This window comes from Pleurodeles waltl, chromosome 7 (genome assembly GCF_031143425.1).
Source record: "Pleurodeles waltl isolate 20211129_DDA chromosome 7, aPleWal1.hap1.20221129, whole genome shotgun sequence".
Classification (NCBI taxonomy): domain Eukaryota; kingdom Metazoa; phylum Chordata; class Amphibia; order Caudata; family Salamandridae; genus Pleurodeles; species Pleurodeles waltl.
This window is the reverse complement of record NC_090446.1, coordinates 1,418,780,754-1,418,803,125: the sequence shown is the minus strand read 5'-3', so window position 1 is coordinate 1,418,803,125 and position 22,372 is coordinate 1,418,780,754.

Here is a 22,372-nt window from a genome sequence, read left to right as displayed (position 1 = left end):
TACTAGTAATTTACCTATACTTTGGACGCTCTTTTGGCCGATGAATCTTTTGGCTAAGTGGGACCCTCTCCACCCTTAATCAGTCAATTTAATCAAACCAATAATCAATAACGAACATAAGCAATGCCCTGATCAACATAACATTTAACAATTAACCCAGAATACATTTTCGGCGAACCCTGACCTTTCAGTCAGGAATAACCACACCAGTTTATTCAAAGTTAGTGAATTTATTTCCCTATATTAACAAAGCTAGCACAATATAGATGTGTCTCAACACCAAATGATAAACATATATGAACATTAATAGCTGTCCATAACGGCGAAACAGGTGCAATCTATGTAGCATTTGAATAACAAGGCATTCGATGATAGCAATGCAAATCACTAGAACTATAATCTGTAATGAACTAATTGCATACATTTAGTCAGCATAACAAGATCTCAGATTGCATCGTGCGACAAAAGGAATCCTCGTCTAACCTCAAATTAGCATCGGCATGTGGGACTTCATGCAAAAACCATTTAGCAACATCAATTTAGAAAACTCCTAACTAGGGCTCTTATCAAAATCAGCAGTTGGTTACCTAAAAGAAACACAATGCAATTGTACAATTTCCTTTCATATTTACCAATTACAATCAGCATTCAAGGAAGTCTTCGTCTCACAGGTACCGTTTCTCGATCAGCATGGGACGGGGCAAAGGGGCAGGGGTGGACGGGGCAATTGCCTCACGGCGGCAAAATAAACTACTACTTCATGCAAAGGGACAAATCAGAGTTGAAGTCTCTAGGTTAAGAATCATTTAAGTCTCTTTCTCTCGATTAGAGAAAGCATCAAAATCTCTCAAAATGGCGTCGCAGCAAGGTGGGCCATAATAGCTGCAATGTCCTGCAAAATGGCGGGTATGGGCGAAGTCCAATAAATGGCCGCTTTCCTCTCGTGCACCTGGTTTAAATAGACCACAGTTCAAATCCAGTAGGGTCTTCCATTGGAGGGTTCATAGGTTAGCTTCAAATTGTCCAATCAAAAACAACAGTTCTCAAGCTTTTACTTAAGCATACATTATCCTTGGAGACGGGTACGCAAGTTGCAACATTTTATACCAATTAACTCACTTTCAGAGCTTCCATTGTCCGCACCTGCAGATCGACCTTGGAGTAAAGAGAAAATATGCCAGGCTGGCATGAAACCTTAAGATAAGCATGTGAACGATCTCAGTGGAAAAGTACAGCTTCAAGCAAAATACACGTTTAATAGCACATTGGAAAAATACGAGCATCTAAACCGTGAGACCAGGCAACTATGCCGAAGCCTGCACTAAAGTAATGCTAAGCTAAAACATTTCAAACAAGCAAATCATAGCACACGTTTACGATTATGTTGGATTAGTGCAATTCTAATACATCACGTTATATAAAGCACGCTTATAAATGTTGGCAAACTACTCTGAGGGCACATTTTGTCCCCGTACAATCTTTATTAGTTCGGTTAAAGTCACACATGATTATTTTCACACTACGTTTTCGCGTTAATAAATGTGAAACCTTCATTTCCGCTTCATCAATCCCTCCTCTGATGACTACTTGTCATCACACCAAATCATGCCCACAAATTTTATTCCATTAAAATTCTGTCAGTTCTCTTTTCCTTTTAATCCCCCTTGTTTTCGCTTTGTATTCTTCTGCCATTCTTTTCATCATTTTCTCTTCCTTCCTTCTTCTAATTCTTTCCATAATCATTATTATTCCTCTTTTTATTCCCCAAATTCCAAATATGCAAATTATAACTATTAGAATTCCCTGTATTATTTTTAGCAATATTCCATTCCAAATTCCCCCAATCCAATTTCCCACTGAAGCAAGTCCTTTTCCAACTTTCTCCCACACTCCTGGTCCCTTCAATTCCTTCAAATCTGCACTCTCTTTTGTTAGATTAGCAAGCATAGTTTTAATTTTCACACTATTGTCTGGGATATACGTACAACAGTGTCGTGCACCAAGCATTTTGCAAACGCCGCCATCCTTTGCTAAAAGAATGTCTAAGGCAAGCATGTTTTGAAGAGTCATAGCTCTTTCCGCTGCAAGTTCAGCATCTATCAGGATTATAGCACCTGAAAACTTTGTCAACATGTTATCCACTATAGTAGACAACTTTCTTATTTTGATGGAATTCAACACAACTCCCAATGAAGGAATCATGGCTCCAAATATATCTCTCACCACAGCAGCTGCGGTCTCTCTTTTCTGGATACGATGGGATCCAGATGTCTTTTGAATCATCGATAGGTCATCCAGTTGATAAACCTTTGGGAACACTATACCCAAATAACATCTCCCCCACCATCCCTTTGGAAGACGATAACAGGCATTATACCCACAAATGTAATATACACCTGGAATGACAGGGTCAAGTCCGTTCATCATGAATGTCCATTTGGCCTTAAAGATAAACGTATGTTTACACTCACTCGCTCCTGCGAAAATATTGTCATAATAAGATTCACCTCGATATATACAAAATTTCCCTACATGCCAAGCATCTAAAGCTATTCTCCCTTGTGTCTTTATTGCGGCAAAATCATAGTTATCTACTGAAGTCCTCTTATGTAGCTCTTTTTCTAATTTCGCCTTCATTTGTGCTCTTCTATCATCTGTGCGATCTAAAAAGCTTATTTCTCTTGCAGAGAGCGAGCAGGTAAGGTTTTCCCTATGAGCGTGAGCCGTTTCAAAAGGTTGCATTGGCTCGAAAAATTCCCTCATTATTTTAGCATCCCAATCTTTAGCAATCTGGCTTAGCTGCGCTATTATAGGAACATATGCAAAAGTAACATCATAATTTTAGTAAAAATACTGTATGTTAGTTTGACCATAAAACCTAGACATTACTATACTACATGTAATCCCGTATGTAAGAGGCATGTGGTGATAAGTCACCCCTTCCTTTACTGATGTCGGTATCTGTGTACACACATAACAATCTTTCGCGTCCATAGTCTCAACATATTCTGTTAATAAGCGATAGAAAACATTATATGAAAGCTCTTTCTTATCATGCAAGTGTCTCTCATCTAATTCTAGTCTTTTCAATGCAGTTAGTTCAGTGACAGTAACAGGAGCAAAAGTAGAAGCATCAATTTTCTCATTCTCAACCTTACCATGCATTCCAAGCACTATTGCCATTATTATTAGTACACATGCAATTACTAAGCCTATACACATGTATTTACAATATTTCTTTCTATTATTTTGCGTCATGATCTGTATAGAATCAGAGAGCTGGAAGCACCTGTAAAAGAAACTATTTAGCAATTCAGTTACAAAGCTGAGCGAGCGCAATGTTCACACCGTCTTCTTCAAGAGGCCAGTCACTTATCGGTTAGCAGCATTTGTCTCAATTCGGCAATAACTCAGTCTTTATCAGTTCAGCAAAAGTCTCATCCGGTTTAGCAATGTCTCAGCTGGTTGTTTGTATCAGGTTGGATTGTAGCAAGCAATATCATTTATTACCCTTTCAATCGACAGAGTCCATGAAACTTTTCTTTTCTATTGGTATCTCTTCTTCTTCGTTCTCGAGGCTAAGAGATACAAATTCGTCAGTCCAATCGTCATGAACTACATATGCCCATTCAGGACCGGAATATCTTCTGTTCGGTATCCTTTTCCTTTTCAATTTTGCTTCTCTTTTCGACTCTGCCTCACTGGTACTTTCCTCTTTGGCCAAGTCTTTTCCTTCACTTGAGGATGGTACCACGACAGTCACTTCCTTTCTTTTCTCTTTCACTTTTGGCCTTTCTCCGTCGTTCAAACTTTCCTTCGTCCTTTCTTTTATGGGTGATATACTTAGTCTTCTCTTTGCACCGTGTCCATTTGATGGACCTGCGATCTTTTCTGTGGAAGCTTGAACTTTTTCGTTCTGTTCTGTCTTGTCCTCTCCTTCTGGGGAATCAATCACGTTCTCTTTCTCTTTTTCTGTATCGTCTGCTTCTGGGAAAGCCCTCCTCTTATCAGGCTCTCCTGCCTTTTCACCTTTTTCGAGCCCTTCGTCACCGTTACTTTCTTCAGGCTCTTTATCACTTTCAGCTGCTTCAGGTTCCTTGTCACCTTCAGCTGCTTCAGGCTCTTTGCTACCCTCAGCTGCTTCAGGTTCTTTGTCACCTTCAGCTGCTTCGTCGCTGTCTGAACTTTCTCCTTGGTCTCCCCCAAGCGAGTTGGTCTCTTCGTCCTCAGAGAATATCTCCCTCTCTTCCATTTCTGCCTGTTCGCTTTCAGTTCGGTTTTGCTCTGTCTCAGCACTGTTTTATCAGGCACTGGCAGTTTCAGCGCTTCAACTTCCTCATCTGTGGGACACAACACTTTCTTTGTGTGACTGGCGTGAATCCAGTTGGGAACCCCCGCACACTTCACAGCAGTAGTTGTCGTCAGGATCACTTGGAAAGGGCCTTTCCAACGGGGTTCCAGACACGACTTCCTCACGTGCTTCTTTACCACGACCCAGTCCCCTGCTTTCAGTGCGTGTCCTGGACCTTGGATCGGTGGCAAGGTGGTTGCTTCCACCTGGTGAGAGAAAGAGCGAACCACGTCAGCTAGACCATTGCAGTAGTCTAACACCATATCATCTGTAATATTCAAAAGCGCGTTTGCGGGAACTGCAGGAAGTCTCATAGCCCTGCCCATGAGAATTTCGTGCGGAGACAATCCAGTCTTTCTATCAGGGGTGTTTCTCATTGACATTAGCACTAAGGGCAATGCGTCAGGCCATTTCAAATTCGTCGATGCACATATTTTCGACATTCTTGATTTCAGTGTACCATTCATCTGCTCCACCAGTCCTGATGCTTCAGGGCGATAGCTACAATGTAGCTTTTGCTCAATGTTCAGCGCTTCGCAAAGTAACTTTATCCCCTCGTTATTGAAGTGACTTCCCCTATCTGATTCTAAAGAGATCGGGAATCCGAAATGTGGTATTAACTCCCTCAACAATAGCTTTGCAACTGTAAGGCTGTCATTTCTACGTGTGGGGTATGCCTCAATCCAGTGACTAAAAATGCACACAATCACCAACACATACTTCAGACCTCCATGCACAGGCATCTCAATGAAGTCCATCTGCATTCGACTAAACGGGCCGCTGGCCCTGCCAATGTGGCTCGCGTTCACAACTGTTCCCTTCCCTGGGTTCATCTGCTGGCAAGTGACACATCGATGGCAAACTGCTTCTGCAGCTTGACGAAATCTGGGGTTAAACCAATCGGTTCTGAACAATCTTATCATGGCATCTCTCCCTAGGTGAGCTTGCCCATGATAGAACCGCGCAAGCTGTGATAAGAGACCATTTGGCAAAACAAATTTTCCCTCATTTGAAACCCATAACTCGTCTGGTCTCTTTATACATTGTGATTTAATCCAGGAATCTCTTTCATCCTCCCTGACGTTATTCTGTAATGCTTTTAATTCATCTATTGTATCTACGACCTTCAAGGCAAATGCTTCAGCTGGTTCGAGTTCTGGTTCACTTATCGAATTCCATTCATCTCTGAGTAATATACAGTTCAAGGCACAAAATCTTGCGACTTGATCCGCATATGCATTTCCCAGAGAAACATAGTCTTGTCCTTTCGTATGAGCACTACACTTTACCACTGCAACTTCGGCTGGCATTTGAATGGCGTGTAACAATTCCCTTATCCTTTCCCCATTTTTCACTGGGGATCCTGAAGAAGTCAGGAAACCTCTCTGTGACCATAGTTGTCCAAAGTCGTGCACAATCCCAAACCCGTACTGACTATCAGTGTAAATGGTGACTTTCATCAATGCAGACAGTTGACATGCTCTTGTAAGGGCTACAAGTTCTGCTACTTGTGCAGAATAGACTCCTTGAAGCCACCCCGCTTCCAAAACACCTGTTACAGTGCATACAGCATATCCTGCTTTCAAAATTCCCATCCCATCTCTTAGACATGAACCATCAACAAAAACAATTTGGTCATTTTCATCAAGCTTAGTATCCTTAATGTCAGGTCGAGGTTTTGTGCAAAATTCAGTCACCTGAAGGCAGTCATGCTCGACGTCTTCAGCGTTCTCAATTTCAGCAATTTCTCCAGGAAGCAAGGTTGCTGGATTCAACGTAGTGCACCTTTTCAGCTGCACATTCGGTGAGCCCAGAATTATCGTTTCATACCTTGTGAGTCTTGCTCCGGTCATGTGTTGCGTTCGGGAGCGGGTCAAAAGTATCTCAACTGAGTGAGGGACCATGACTGTTACTGGGTGTCCCATCACTATTCCTTCACTCTGAGTGAGGCTGATACCAACTGCTGCTACGGCGCGCAAACACCCTGGAAGTGCTGCTGCGACCGGATCCAAGGTAGCTGAAAAATACGCTACTGGTCTATTTATGCCACCATGGGCTTGAGTCAAGACAGACAAAGAACATGCATCACGTTCATGACAAAACAGTGTGAAAGGCTTTGTGTAATCAGGCATACCTAAAGCTGGAGCCCTGCACATGCATTCTTTCAATTCAACAAAAGCATCCATCTCATCTCCTTTCAGCTCAATTTGATCCAAGGCATCCTTCTGGGTCAACTTCAGTAAAGGCTTTGCTAGAGTCGAGAAGTTGGGAATCCACTGGCGACAGTAGCCCACCATTCCCAAAAACTTCCTCACCTCCCTCCTTGTCTTTGGTGGACTCATCTGAAGTACACTCGTTATTCTTTCCTTCATAATTCTCCTTGACCCTTTCTCTATCTGGTGACCCAAGTATTTCACTTTCTTCTGACAGAACTGCAATTTGGAAGGAGACACCTTATGTCCATTCCTTCCCAAATGGTTCAACAGAGCAATGGTATCGGCTGTGCAGCCACTTTCTGTCTTTGATGCAATCAGTAAGTCATCGATGTACTGTACTAGAGTTGACTCGAATGGCAATTCTAATGCTTCCAAGTCTTTCTTTAGAATCTGATTGAATATTGACGGTGACTCAGAAAACCCTTGAGGAATTCGACACCAACTGTACACTCTGTCTAAGAATTTGAAACAAAAGAGGAATTGGCTGTCCTCATGAAGAGTCACCGAGAAGAACGCTTGTGACAAATCGATGACTGAGAACCACTCAGCATCGCAAGGGACTTGAAACATTATCACAGCTGGATTCGGTACTACTGGGCAGCATTTGACTATGATGTCATTTATTTTCCTCAAGTCCTGCACGAGTCGGACCTTTCCACTCGGCTTTATTAGTCCCATGATTGGTGAATTACATGGACTGCTTAACACTTCTTTCAGTACTCCCTGTTTTACAAATTCGTCAATGAGTTGAGCAACTTTCATAAGGGTATCTTGTGCCATGTGGAATTTTGGGGTCTGGGGAAAGGTTGCATTGGGCTTTACAGTCACTTTCACTGGTTCCACTCCTTTCATCAATCCCACCTCTTTCCCTGTCATATCCCACACTTCCCTTCCGACTGTTTCCCGTAATTCAGCTGGAATATCTTCTTCAGTTATCATCGGGAACAGACAAATCAGAGGATAATCTTCATCGACAGTTTCCATCTCATCCCCCTCTACACTGTCCTCTTCTTCCCCATCACTGTTCGTCTGTATTTTTATTCCCTCGTTTGAACACATAATCGAACAACCCAATTTACACAATAGGTCTCTCCCTAACAGTGCTATCGGGCTTGAGTCACATACCACAAATTGGTGTAACCCTTGATAGTTACCAATGCTGACTGGTACCGGATCTGTAATTGGGTTTGTCAGGTGCCTGTTTGCTACTCCCACCACTTGAACTGTCCTTCCTGAGAGTGGCAAATTTGGTACTTCAATGCTCTTAACAGTTGAACGTGTGGCTCCAGTGTCAACCAAGAATGCGACACGATGACCCATTACTCTTCCCTCCACGTACGGACCCTTTTGATCAACTTCCAAGGATGCTGCAAGCACACAATCTCCCTCCTCTCCTGAACTTTCACTCTCCCACACATTGTCTATTCCACTCTCACTGTGTAGTGGGAACTGTTGTACGGTGCCATTTGTACTCATTACCTGACCCGAGACCTGTGGAGGAACCATCACTTGCTGCTGACTCATTGGCGCCAAAGGTATTTGCATTTGCTGATTAGGTACCATGGGTAACTGCTGTTGCATTGGCTGCATTTGCGTCATCTGCATACGGGGCATCTGCATCTGCTGCGGCTGCATAGGTTGTAATCCCTGCAACTGATTTACGGTCTGAAAATTTGGTGTTGGACCTCTCATTTTCGGTCCCCTCATTGTCTGAAATGCATTGACATCATTGTTTTGCTGACCAACACCTGCACCTTCCTGCACCACCATCGGGCACTCGCGTTTCCAATGACCGACAATTCCGCACACGTGACACGGCATCACCTTCTTCATTGCCTGCACACCATTCACAACAGTGTTCAAATCCGGACCATTATTCACAAAACCTCCTCTGCCTCTGCCTCTCGCCTGTGGCTGAAACGCCATGTTTCCCTGCAACTGCGGCTGCGGTTGCGGTACCTGTTGTTGGAACCCTTGCAACCCTTGCAGACCTTGCAGACCTGTCTGAGCTGCCTTAAGCTGCATCATCATCACCTTCTCTTTCAACCTTTTCTGTTTCACCTCAATTTCGTCGCTACAGTATTTCACATAATTCAACACCTCATCAATAGGTTTCGACTGCCAACAAATCAAATGCGACTTTATCATCTGACTTATCTCTGGTCTCAGCCCTTCCACAAATCTGAACACAAAATGGAGCATGTCCTTCGCCTCTATTGTTTCCGTGCCACTGTAGTTCTTGAACGCCTTCAGCAACCTCTCATAGTAACTATGAATCGACTCTTTAGCTTCTTGGGCAGTTCGATCAATCTTCTGCCAATCCACATTTTTCGCGGCAACCTTCGTCTTTAAATGCTCAATCACCTTATAGTACAAGCTCATCACCATAGGTGATGGTGCACCCGTATCCCTGTCTCTTTCCGGTTCACTTGTCGGCCAACCTACAGCTCTTTTGCAATCCTCCCACAAATCTGCCGGAACCACAATCTCAAAGAGGGTGTTCAGGTCTTCCCAAAGACATTTTGCAAGCTTCACAAACCTGTCAGTCTGTTGATACCATTCAATCGGTTTCTCTCTCAGTTTGGGAAAATCATCCGTAAAAGACTGAATGTCGCTTCTGTGCCATGGTACATGTATTAATTTTCCCCCTGCTGTCTCCCTCATTGGTAACATGGTTACTGCCTCGCTACTCTGTGGTCTTTTCTCATTGTGCTCTGTAGCACTGTCCCTCCTCTTTTCCTTTCTCTTTACCCACCTGCTTTCCCACTTGTCTAAACACCTCCACACTTGTGCACTCTGCAGCAATTCTCTAAGGTGCGCCTTCATGCCTGCTGACCTCATGTGTTCAAAATCTGTGGTCCCAAAATCCAACCTGTAGCTTCTGCTCAAGTGTTTTGTCTTGTCTATGTCAACCCCGTTTTTGTCAGCTATTTCCTGCAAGCTTTTATGTACCTTGTTCACTTCCTTCGTAATCCTGGGACATAGATACCTCAGCTCTTCTTCCGAGTAGGACTCTAACCTATTCACTCCCATAGTCCCTCCCACCAATTCTTGTGCTTCCATGTTCAACCTCATCCTATTCATATAATCTTCTCCCTTCCCACTGGCTGAGCTTTGAGTGGAATTCAGACTGTTGAACCACTGTGACAGCTGTTGCGCATTCAACCCCATCAGTGTAGCATTCACATCGACTGCCATTGATGGTTGCGGCAACTTTTCAGTATTTGATGACAGAGGTATTATCAGTGGGGGACTCGACCTCACCAGTGTTGACTGAGCACATATGGGACTAAACTCCATCAAGGATCCAGATCCAGTTGGCTGAGCCGCTATCGGAGTTATCCCAGGAGTGTTTTCTATGGACCTTCTTTCTGTCCCATTCTTCAGCATTGATCCTTGACTGCTCATACCCAAGTTAGGCTGACTGTACAAAGGTACCGGTGGGCCTACAGTAATGGGTAGTGATATCGCATCTGGGTTTTGTCCATTTCCCATGTTCTGAGACATGTTCATTCCCACACTATGGGTCATCATTGCCGGCATGCCCATCTGACTCCCCGTCATTTGAGCATGTGCTGTTCCCCCCTGCATCTGCTTTTGGGGCATCAAAAACTGGGTTGATTCAGCTTGTACCATGGTTGGGTTGTGACCATTCTGTCCTCCCATTGCGGCTGGGTCTAAAATCATTCCCGTACTATTGTCGCTGCTGTAATACCTTGGGACCTGCGGCTGATAATTTTCGGCAGGTTTCAACATGGGCACATCTGGATATACTCTCCTAACCTGCGGTATCTGCGGGGTAAACAGTAAACTCGGGTCCTTAGACCCCGATGATGCTCCTGAACTCTGAGTTTCACTGTTCTGTACCGGTGCCGGAGGGGCAGAACTGGTACTTGGACCTTGTCCACTCTCCGCATAAGGTGGTGGACGGTCGTTCAGCAATTGCATTATTAACTCCTCATCCTCTAACTCCTCTTCTCTTCTCAACTTTTCCTCGTCCTCTCTATCCTTGGAACACCTCCTGTTTGTCTTACAGGTAGATTTCTTACCTGTCTCCTCTTCTTCCTTAGTAATTGCGGGAAACAATTTTATCCCCTGCAATACATCTGACCTCCACACCTTCCGTGCATTATCCCATCTAGCGTCCGCTAGTGTCTTTTCTACCTTCCTTATCCTAGTCTCGAACTTATTTTGCTGCTGCTGTCTAGCCATTAGTTCCCAAATTGCTAGAGCCTCAAACTGTGCTGGCCTTGGAGGTACCTTCATGTCGTACATCGCGAATCTCAAATTCTCTAGGATCCTTATATTGAATGTTCCATGGATCGGGAATGCTACGCTCCCATGTTTCTCTGTCAATTTGTGCCATTGCTTTAGCCATAGACACGGAGCTACCCCCTTCTCTTCCATTACAATGTAAGCTGGTGTGCCCTCGGGCGGCGTCTCCTCTCCTACGCTCGCTTTAATGTAAGACTCCCCCTTCATCGCACTCTTGAATGCTTTAAAAAATTTCATTTTCTCGTCTTTTATTTCACAACGTTTGTAATCAATAGGTGACTTTAATTCCCGGAATACTCTTCGCTTGCCTTTCCCCTTCCAATCGAGCCCCACGGACTGCGTCCAATCCGTGCGCGACCCTTCTCTGCAACCAACCTATCCCAGCGCGGCTCCTAGTGACGTCACACTCACACACACTGCGGCTGACAAAGCCTCGCGGCTAGTCCTCCTTCACTCAGCTCCTCTCGTAACAACTTCTTGCATGTATCGCGAGCTACCAAAAATTTAAAACAGATCTGTCGGTTTACTACAGGAAGGGTAACACAGTCGCTTCAGGAACTTAGGGATTTTTCACTAGCCTCGGCAGTTATTCCATCTTTCTCGGTCCCCACGTTCGCAAGCAAAATCTGACCCGCAGACCTACTCTCAACTTGTCAATTATCTATTCTAGTGCACTTAGAATTTTGTCAAAGCCCAAAGTCGAAGTTTCTTTCACTCCCTTGACACACGTACCGACTTGTTGACCACGCCCGATCAACCTACTAAACCGACCAGACCACAACATAAAACAACATACTCCGGAGTCTCTTGACCTCGCAGGGCCCGTCTCAACAACAACAACCACGTGGACCTTTTTATGCACAAAGCGCCACACGCACATGAAGTTCGACGACTTCCCTACTCTCACGCTCGGAGTCGCACCTCCGCTATTTCTATGAAGTTCGACGACTTGCCTACTTCTACACTCGGAGTCGCACCTCCGCTATCCTCTAAAAAGAAAAAAATTCCTCGCAACCTTCTCACACAATTTGCGGCAATAAGCTGTGCAAGCGCAAAACCCTAACTTCACTCATACCATCACTAGTACCGCCAACGCCGATTCCACACCTCCATTCTCTCCATTCGCAAGCTCCGAGATCCCGGGAAAGTCGCGGGGGACTTAGCCCATCATCATTCTCTCAATCAGTTTTATCCAAGAAAAATCTAATTCAACTTCTCGAGTGGGGTCTCAAAGGGCGTAACCGTTAATTCAACACCATGTACTTTAAGAGTACGGGGTCCCAAAAGGCAAAACCGTCCTCTGCTACCATCTACTGATAGAGCGGTCCGTACTAGTAATTTACCTATACTTTGGACGCTCTTTTGGCCGATGAATCTTTTGGCTAAGTGGGACCCTCTCCACCCTTAATCAGTCAATTTAATCAAACCAATAATCAATAACGAACATAAGCAATGCCCTGATCAACATAACATTTAACAATTAACCCAGAATACATTTTCGGCGAACCCTGACCTTTCAGTCAGGAATAACCACACCAGTTTATTCAAAGTTAGTGAATTTATTTCCCTATATTAACAAAGCTAGCACAATATAGATGTGTCTCAACACCAAATGATAAACATATATGAACATTAATAGCTGTCCATAACGGCGAAACAGGTGCAATCTATGTAGCATTTGAATAACAAGGCATTCGATGATAGCAATGCAAATCACTAGAACTATAATCTGTAATGAACTAATTGCATACATTTAGTCAGCATAACAAGATCTCAGATTGCATCGTGCGACAAAAGGAATCCTCGTCTAACCTCAAATTAGCATCGGCATGTGGGACTTCATGCAAAAACAATTTAGCAACATCAATTTAGAAAACTCCTAACTAGGGCTCTTATCAAAATCAGCAGTTGGTTACCTAAAAGAAACACAATGCAATTGTACAATTTCCTTTCATATTTACCAATTACAATCAGCATTCAAGGAAGTCTTCGTCTCACAGGTACCGTTTCTCGATCAGCATGGGACGGGGCAAAGGGGCAGGGGTGGACGGGGCAATTGCCTTACGGCGGCAAAATAAACTACTACTTCATGCAAAGGGACAAATCAGAGTTGAAGTCTCTAGGGTAAGAATCATTTAAGTCTCTTTCTCTCGATTAGGGAAAGCATCAAAATCTCTCAAAATGGCGTCGCAGCAAGGTGGGCCATAATAGCTGCAATGTCCTGCAAAATGGCGGGTATGGGCGAAGTCCAATAAATGGCCGCTTTCCTCTCGTGCACCTGGTTTAAATAGACCACAGTTCAAATCCAGTAGGGTCTTCCATTGGAGGGTTCATAGGTTAGCTTCAAATTGTCCAATCAAAAACAACAGTTCTCAAGCTTTTACTTAAGCATACGTTATCCTTGGAGACGGGTACGCAAGTTGCAACATTTTATACCAATTAACTCACTTTCAGAGCTTCCATTGTCCGCACCTGCAGATCGACCTTGGAGTAAAGAGAAAATATGCCAGGCTGGCATGAAACCTTAAGATAAGCATGTGAACGATCTCAGTGGAAAAGTACAGCTTCAAGCAAAATACACGTTTAATAGCACATTGGAAAAATACGAGCATCTAAACCGTGAGACCAGGCAACTAGGCCGAAGCCTGCACTAAAGTAATGCTAAGCTAAAACATTTCAAACAAGCAAATCATAGCACACGTTTACGATTATGTTGGATTAGTGCAATTCTAATACATCACGTTATATAAAGCACGCTTATAAATGTTGGCAAACTACTCTGAGGGCACATTTTGTCCCCGTACAATCTTTATTAGTTTGGTTAAAGTCACACATGATTATTTTCACACTACGTTTTCGCGTTAATAAATGTAAAACCTTCATTTCCGCTTCATCAGAAGGGCGTTGCATAGTAATATGTGCCCCCTTCTCTGCAATGCCAAATTGCCCGCAGCCCAAAATACTACCACAATGCCTGTTGCACCCCTCATGCTCTTTAATAATGCAGCCCCTGATGACACAAATTGCAGTTGTTCCTGGATATTATGTAGTTATTGTAAATCACTAAACTCCAATTGAGTCCATTCATTTCTTTGTTGAAGTATTGCATACTAAGCTTCCCCTTAGAAAACGAATGGTAGCAAGTGCATGCTAATAACATCATGTATTACTCAAAAAGTAGGGCTTAAAAAGTGGAAAACAACTCCCTTAAAGTTCATTCTACATTTGGAGTAGGAGTCCACTTTCTGCGATTGCACAAAGCAGAATTCATCTTCGGAATCTTTGACAATAGTTATTTTTAAGAAGGATACCTACGGGCCAAAATGTATTAATGCAGATTTTTCAGTATTAGTCAACCACACAGAAATGTGCATTTTGAACATATACAATGTTTCAGAAATGTATACATTTTGGAAACAGGCACATGCATTTGGATGTATTCACTGGAACTTGCAGGGCCACTGGAACTTGCAGGGCCACTCATATCCTCCCCCCTTCCTGCCCTGTCCCAGCCATTGATTCCTCACTTGCATTGCTGAGTGCAACTAAGAGTCATATTTAAAAGAAAGTGGCGCCACTTTCTTGCGTCACCTCTGCCCCATCTAACAACTATAATACGGCTCACCATGGAGGTCGTTAGGACAATAGCGTCAACATTTTGGATGCTATTGTGGCGTTTTACTGCACTAGCGTCAAAGGTTTTGATGCTAGAGCAGCAAAGCGCAGGGAGGCCCATGGATTAAAACGGGTGCGTCATTTTAATGCCTGCTCTGAGCACTTTGTAAATACGCCACAGGAAAAAGGCCTTACTAACGCCACCGGAGTGCAAAAAAAAATGATGGTAGGGCGGCGCAAGGTGGCGCTAGGAGCTTGTAAATATGCCCCTTAGTATCATAATGCATATATGTGTAATGGCATTGTTTGTAGGTACTCATCACGAGTCCTGTTCACTGGACAGACAGTAATATTGCACTTGTTATTTCGAATGTTAATATTATTGGTTATTCTTGGTTGTAGCAGAACGCATGATTACAAGTGATACTCTTATGTGCACACCTGATATGGAGTAACAACCAGAAATAGATAATGCCGACTACTGATCGTTTGGTAACGCCAGGCCTTTTTTTTTTTTTTAAATCCCTCCAGAATTGGCCTGGAAGACGCTAGTTGTATTGTAATTATTCTATCGTTTGTCCAAAAACGAACAGGAACAGAGACCATGGTTTTCAGGTGAGTTTAGATGATTTTCTGAAAACAAATAACACACATGAACAAGTGCACCTCACATACCACAAATAAACATACATTTTTCTCCAATGTAACATGCACTCTTGTTAATGAAGCCTAGTTATGCTAACTAATCCAAACCTATGTTAAGAACTATTTCTAATAAAATATTTTACTTACACAGGACCAAATGAGGAGTTTAGAAGAGGGTGGTTGATATCAAGGGCAGATATGAAGAATGTAATTCTAGTACGATTTGGGTAATTGTTGTTCAAGAATAAAGAATACGGTGATCACCTCGGTCCAATTGATTACAGCCACTGGCTCCTGTGCCGAACATTTCACCTACAAATCACACCTTTCACTTGACTTAGTCTATTTAGTTCAATGGAAGTAAAATAAGATTATGACACTCAGAATGCATTAGGCTGTCACATGAAAGTCGAGAACCAGAGCAGTGTCTGTAAGGATCTAGAGAGAAGTGCTCATCCTATTTCAGAATGGTGCTAAACCTGCCACACAGTAAATTAGTGGAAGGCCAGTCAGTTGCTCTAATACTTTTGCAAACCCATTACATGGATATTTTAGCAACCGATATTGACAGACACGTTCTATTCACAAATAAAAGTCCCCAGCAATAACATTACACATCGACATACCCGCACCGATTATATATTTGCCCGAACTAATGAATCAACTGAAAATACACTGGTTGAAGATACGTTTTGCACTTGGCAACTCTGGAAACATTGCAACTGGAGCTCAGAAATATGCAACATTTCCTATGTAAGAAGCATTTAAGTGCTGGAAGAGTTGGATTGATAACCCTGTGCTTGCAGAGTATTTGCAATGCAAATCAGCCATTTTTGTGCTGTGTTGGATGTAATAATCTTGTGCAGTAAAAATGAGTCATAGGTATTCACAGTACATCTTTCATAACATTCAGGCGCAAGGTTTCTTCTGGAAATCCCTCATAAAGGCCTAAACCTCCATATCTACATTTCCAAAGCGGCACTAAGCATCTGGATAGTGACTGCTGAGGGAAGTTAGTACCTTTGCAGTGGCTTCTGACTGAAGGAACAACAGTAATACATTTCTTTGCTAGTTGTAACAAAGAGGGTGTCCTTGACCTTTCGATTTGCTAGTAACATGTTCCACTGTTCCCGTATGTTATGTGACTCATTACAGCACCTGTAGTAATTAGGAGGCCCTTGTTCCACAGTGAAGCTTAGCAGGGGCTGAGATATACGTCTTACACCTATTTCACATCATTGTATTGGGCAAGATTGTAGAAATGCTTCAGCTTAACCTTAAGGTCAAGTGCTGCACTTTGAGACCCTTTAGTGTTCTTCCTAAAGGATCCCCCTCAGACATCCATTTCTTTGAGAAAGCAACCTCTGTTTAGCTCAAAGAGAACAGTATTGCTAGCCATCTCCTACAAGAGTACCAGATTCATATCACGCTACAGCAGAAGGAACACTACCTTCCATCTCATAGACTCTGCCCTCCTGACCAGAGAGGAAGCTGGTTCCTGTGTCCTGATATTGCTGGACCTCTCAGCTGCCTTTGACACAGTCAGTCATTCCACCTCATACACGACAGTACTTTCAAATGTAATTCACCGACAATGTCCTTTACTGGCTCTCCTCCTACCTTTACAACTGACACCAGTTTGTTCATATTGCAAACTCCCCAAGTTCCATACTCTCCACTGTCATCTTGAACTTTTTACATGAAGCCTACTGGTGCTCTACTCACATATAAAACCATCAAGACTCAATTTTCAAAATATACACAATGCTACATGAAAATCTCCTCTAATTCAGACATTCAAAGCCTCAAACACTTTCTGCACAACATCCAGACCTGGATGTCCAGTGCCTACCTTAGGCTTAACCCAACCAAGAAATAGGCCCTCATTATGACATTGGCGGTAAATCCCACTTACTGCCATGGTGACTGCCGCCAACATACTGCTGTGGCGGCAGTTCACCATACTATGACACACACACCAATCCGTCAGTATTCAGCCACAGACACAAGTCCGTCAGTCCAAAGGTCAGTGATAAACTGGCGGTATCAAAACCCACACCGTTACACCTACAGAACAATGCCCACCACATTATGACCCACGAATCACCACGGTGGACATTCAATGGGGGATAACCATTGGCGGTACATACCGCCGCGCTCAAAATACACACACACAGACAAAATAGCACCACATTGGACAATTCAAACAACACACCCATGACAACCATACACACACCACATCCAGATCACTCTAAAACACACACAAACATTACTCACAACTGTAGGAAAGTCCTCCTTTTTGCCCTGGTCACCCCCACACTTTTTGGACAGGTACTGGTGGTTACTGACTCTTGGCTGTGCCCTGGGTACTGCTTACCAGTCCCAGGGCCAGTGCTCTGTGTAAAGTGGATATGCAAATGAGGCTAATTATAATTGGCTAAGTTAACCTACCTATAAGTCCCTAGTATATGGTAGGGCATGTAGGTTTAAGGACCACAGCATAGATAGTGCACCCATAGGTGCACTACTGAGGTGCCCAGTGTCATTTTAAAGGCAGGCCTACCTTGCTGGCTGCTTTTAAATTAAAGTTATATGCAAATTCGACTTTGGAATTAAAAGTAGTTCCAAAGTCTTAAACTACCTTATTTTTACATATAAGTCACCCCTAAAGTGTGCCCTGTGTGCCCCTAGGGCTGGGTGCCATGTAACTATAAGCAGGGACCTTATAAAATAGTTTTATAAGCCCTGGTGAGGTAAAACAGCCATATTCGTTTTTCCCTCTTGTAGTAAATGACCTTCATAGGCTAGAATGGAGAGACTTTATTTAAATTTTTAAAGTCCCCTTAAATGATGGATACCAAGAGTTTGGTATCAAATTAATTGTTATAATAAATCCCACAATTTTCAGTTGCTGGCTTTAATATAACTTGTTCTGGTAAAGAGTTTTAAACTTTACCTGAAAAGTTGCCAATTTTAGCCCTGCATTGTTTTTGCTGCTGTGCTCTGATTGGCCAGCCTCTGGCAGCCTGGCCAGGCTGCCTTGATGAGGTGTGAAGTGGCTTGTCTTCACACACATTTCCCCTCAGCAGATGGTGAAGCAGGAAGGGGGAGGGCTGCCAAACTGGTCTTCAAAGGCAGAGAAGGACATTTGGAGCACCCCAGCAACACCCCCACATCCTGCAACCCCAGACAACTAGGTGCCCCCTTGATTAGATTAGGAGAGGGCAGGAGAGGGGTGTGTTTATGACTTTTAGCCACACCAGTGGGTGGGCTCAGCCAGATGTAACCTCCAAAAATCAGATTCAGCCATGATGGATTTTTGAAGAATGTTGCCTCCTGGGATTGATTTTTGCCACACTTCCTAGCAAGTGGTCATCACAGGGAGAAGGACCCCGCACCTGATTGGGGAATCAGGACCCCCCTGTTTTTCACCCAGGAGCAAGGATAAAACTGGCAGACCTGCACCCACACCTCAGATCCCCATCAGATTCCAACAAGGAAGAACCAAAGGAGAAGAAGGACTGCCCTGCTGGACCCCTGGCCTGCATCTGGAACTTGCACTCAGAAGGACTGCACCAGCTGCACACTTGGGCTTCACCACAAGAAGGACTTTGCCTGGCTTCAACTGGTTCAAGGAGGGACTCCCTGTTTGCTACAGGTGAAAAATTTCTAACCAGAGTCCCCTGCACCAACTCCTGAAGAAATCAAGCAGCTGACCACTGCCCAGTGGCCAAAAAGGAGTCTGCGCCAGGTGCATTCTGGGAGTTGTAGTCCGCACCCCCAAGGACCATCTCAGAACTTCTGGACCTTTGGGGTGAGCTGTGAACCTCAAAAGAACCATAAAAGGACATCTGGGAGAAGACCCAGAAGTTTGGAGAAGTTTGGAAAACTTTTGAAAAAAACCTCCATAGAGGGACCGACCCACCTCAGCAACTCTGGCCGGCTTGCCTCAACTACGACCCAGCCTGATTTGCTGGTTTGTCCCGGTAAAGAAAATTTCCGAAAAAGAGACTAAGTCCGAAGGTAAAAAGTTGACCGGGACCTTCCAGCCAGCGTATCCGAGGAGGGCTCCAGGGACGTCGGATCAAGATCCAGGTTTACCCCGGTCAAAGGATTTTTACCTCGAAAAAACGACTAAGTCCGAAGATAAAAATCTCCACTGCGGATTCCTGCGACGCGTATCCGGAGAAGGGCTCCAGGAGGTCGGATTGGACTGGCAGGTTCTTCCCGCTGAAGAAACTCTTCAGAAAAGAGACTAAGGGGGTCATTCTGACCCCAGCGGGCGGCAGGCGCCGCCCGCCGGGCGGAGACCGCCAAAAGTCCGCACCGCGGTCAAATGACCACGGTGCTCATTTTGACTTTCCCGCTGGGCGGGTGGGCGACCGCCAAAAGGCCGCCCGCCCAGCGGGAAAGCTTCAGCAACGATGAAGCCGTCTCCGAAAGGAGCCAGCGGAGTTGCTGGTGTGCGACGGGTGCAGTGGCACCCATCGCGATTTTCAGTGTCTGCTTTGCAGACACTGAAAATCCTAATGGGGCCCTGTTAGGGGGCCCATGCAGTGCCCATGCCAGTGGCATGGGCACTGCAGGGGCCCCCAGGGGCCCCACGACACCTGTTCCCGCCAGCCTCTTCCTGGCGGTGTAAACCGCCAGGAACAGTCTGGCGGAAAGGGGGTCGGAATCCCCATGGCGGCGCTGCAAGCAGCGCCGTCATGGAGGATTCCCTGGGGCAGGGGAAAACCGGCGGGAAACCGCTGGTTTCCCTTTTCTGACCGCGGCTTTACCGCCGCGGTCAGAATTGCCCCTGAAGCACCGCCAGCCTGTTGGCGGTGCTTCCTCCGACCCCGGCCCTGGCGGTCCATGACCGCCAGGGTCGGAATGACCCTCTAAGTGTGAAGGTAAACTTTAAACCGAGGCCTCCCACGGCCTGTAGCCAAGAAGGGCTCTATCGCAGTCGGCCTTAAACTTTGACTTTGCCCTGGTCGAGGTGCAACCAGATGACCCGATTGGCGATTTTTGTTTCTAGGTGCTAAAAAAAAAAAAAAAAATTAAATTCATATCTCCGGTTCCCCTTATCAGATTTTATTCGTTTTTGTGTCATTTTAAAGATAAAAATATAATCTATTTTTATAAATTGGTTTTGGATTTTTAAACTGTTTCCAGTGTTTTATTTAATTACTGTTTTGTGATATTTGAATGCTTTACACTCTGTCTCCTAAGTTAAGCCTTGTCGCTCGTTGCCAAGCTGCCAAGGGTTGAGCTGGGTTTAATTTACTGAGACCTAACTGGACCTAAGTGGAGGTTAGTGGCCTATTGCTAAGTGTAGGTACCTACCTGCCCTTACCAATAACCCATTTTCCAACAACAACCCTTTACTATTACAAACCATTGGCACGAGACAGACATCCCAATCACAGACAAGACCAGAGCCACACACCACCATCACCTATACACCACCCATGCACCTTACATTACACACCCCAACACATCACCCTACACACCCTCACATACACTACTCAAACAATACCCATAGCACCACAAAGACACCCCAGATTCTCAGAGGAGGAGCTAAGGGTCATGGTGGAGGAAATCATCTGGGTAGAGCTACAGCTATTTGGAGCAGATGTGCAGCAGATATCCATTGCAAGGAAGATAGAGCTATGGCGGAGGATCGTGTACAGGGTCAAAACTGTGGTACAACACCCTTGAACAAGGAATTACATCAGGAAGAGGTGGAGCGACCTACAGGGAAGGTACGTTCCATTGCAGCAAGACACCAACAGACGACTGGCGGTGGACCCCCTACCTCCTACCCCACAAATAACAACATGGGAGGAGCAAGTCTTGGCAATCATGCATCCTGAGGGCCTGGCAGGAGTAGCAGGAGGACTGGACGCTGGTAAGTCAACTCTATACTATTCTCACCCCCCTAACTGCATGCCATCACATACCCCCACCCCAATCTCACTCCCATCACTCCACCACTTCCCACACAACCCACCATCACATCTCACCCATCCCGATGCCAAGCCCTACATGCACCACCAATGCATGGACATCACTCACAGCCCTGCATGGACATCTATCACTAAGGCATGCACGCTAGAGAGAATCAGCTAGCCCACCACATACTAACTCACACAAGTGAAAGCTGCCAGGGTGAATATGACCAAAAAGGGCAACACACCAATGCACAAAATGTCACACACAGAAACAATAACACTGCATTTACATCCCCACAGGCATCCAAGCCAATGTCAGTAGAGAAGAGGTGCCAGCACTATCCAGTCCCCCCATAGAAAAGGCCCACAGTGATGACAGCAACTCTGGTCGCCTGGATCTGGATGACCAACCTGTCCCATCCGGGACCTCTGGACAGTCGGTTACCCAGTCACAGTCACACACCACCAGAGAGCCTCCCCCATCAGGAAACACCACCACAGCACCCATCTAGCGTACCCATACCTCTGTCCCCAGGACACGTCAATCAGCAGTGTGTCCATCACTACAGGGACCGCAGGGCACACCTCGCCCCCAAGACAATCAGGGACCTGGGGTCCGTGGCAGTGGGCACACCGTTCAGGGGACAGAGGCACAGGACAACAGGGACACTGGGATGACTGCTGTGCACCAGGGGGAGGACAGGTCCAGGGAACTGACTCTCCAGGTGGCACTCACTGAGATCCTGGGAGCATACCAACATTCCCAGGTTGCGCCTGGCCAGATCCTGCCCAACGTGCAGGAGAACAGGTGGCTGCGGGAGGGACAGTACCAGGGTATCAGGGAGGGCTTGCAGGCCATTAACACCGCCTGCTCTCCATAGCGGGAGTGCTTGCAGACATGGCCAACATCATGAGGGAGGCAGTCTTACAACAGCCGGCCCCTGCCACTAGCCAGACATCTGAACTTCCTTCCACTGCTGCTGCCATTAGTGGACAGGAGGCCCCGCCACAGGACCAACTGGCCACCAGCACCCCTCCCCCTGCAGAAGGAGAACCACCCCGCAAACGTTCCCCGCGATCCAGGCAGAAGCCAGAGACTATTGCCAAGGCCTACACCACGAAATGAGACTCTCCTGATTGTAACTCTTGTGTCTCACTCAGTCACCATGTCCACCTTGAACTGCCATTGCTCCCATTCCTATGTCCCCTTGGACATTGCACCTGTGCTACCAATAGACTGGACAAATACCCTGGACTTTCCTCCATCATCACCCCCAGTCCATTGCACTTGCCCCTCTACCTCTTAGCACCTAAATAAACACCCTTTGAAC